Genomic DNA, 556 nt, shown 5'->3' with positions numbered 1-556 from the left:
GTTAGCTCTTTAGTAGTGGGGAGCATTGTTGTAAAGGTGTATTTGTAAGGCTTCTGGAGTTTGAGTGAGGTTGTCAGTCTGAGAATGGAAATGGATGCTGCACCACTAACTTGCTCTGATCCTGCAAAAGACTGGTGGCTCTGTATTGGTAGTGACTAATGACAGTCTTTTCAAAATGCTTGCTGATTACTGCAGACAGCAAACAAGGAGTAGTATCTGAATGCCCTGATGCCCTATTCATTTTGTGCTGCAGCCTGTAGAAAAAATTGCGTGTGCTGTAAAGAATGTACCAGAGCGCCATGGGGAGCACTGCAGTGTGCAGGCAAAATAGAGTTGGACTGCCTGCAAGAAGTGAGACAACACTGCTCCTGTTAGCTTAAAAGATGGCAAAATGATAGTACAAATGGGAGAGAAGCAGTCTGAAGAGAAGTGTTGATCCCCAGTTGTTTCATAACCTTACCTGCAAAAGCTGAGCAGTGTACAGTTATTGTGGAAACAGGCACTTAGTATTACTATGGAGAAGTTGCAGGAGAGCACTGAGCCAGAAACTACTGGT

The sequence above is a fragment of the Haliaeetus leucocephalus genome, unplaced genomic scaffold, assembly GCF_000737465.1.
Source record: "Haliaeetus leucocephalus isolate CR32 unplaced genomic scaffold, Haliaeetus_leucocephalus-4.0 Scaffold185, whole genome shotgun sequence".
In the NCBI taxonomy this organism is placed as follows: domain Eukaryota; kingdom Metazoa; phylum Chordata; class Aves; order Accipitriformes; family Accipitridae; genus Haliaeetus; species Haliaeetus leucocephalus.
Note: the sequence above shows the minus strand (reverse complement) of the source record.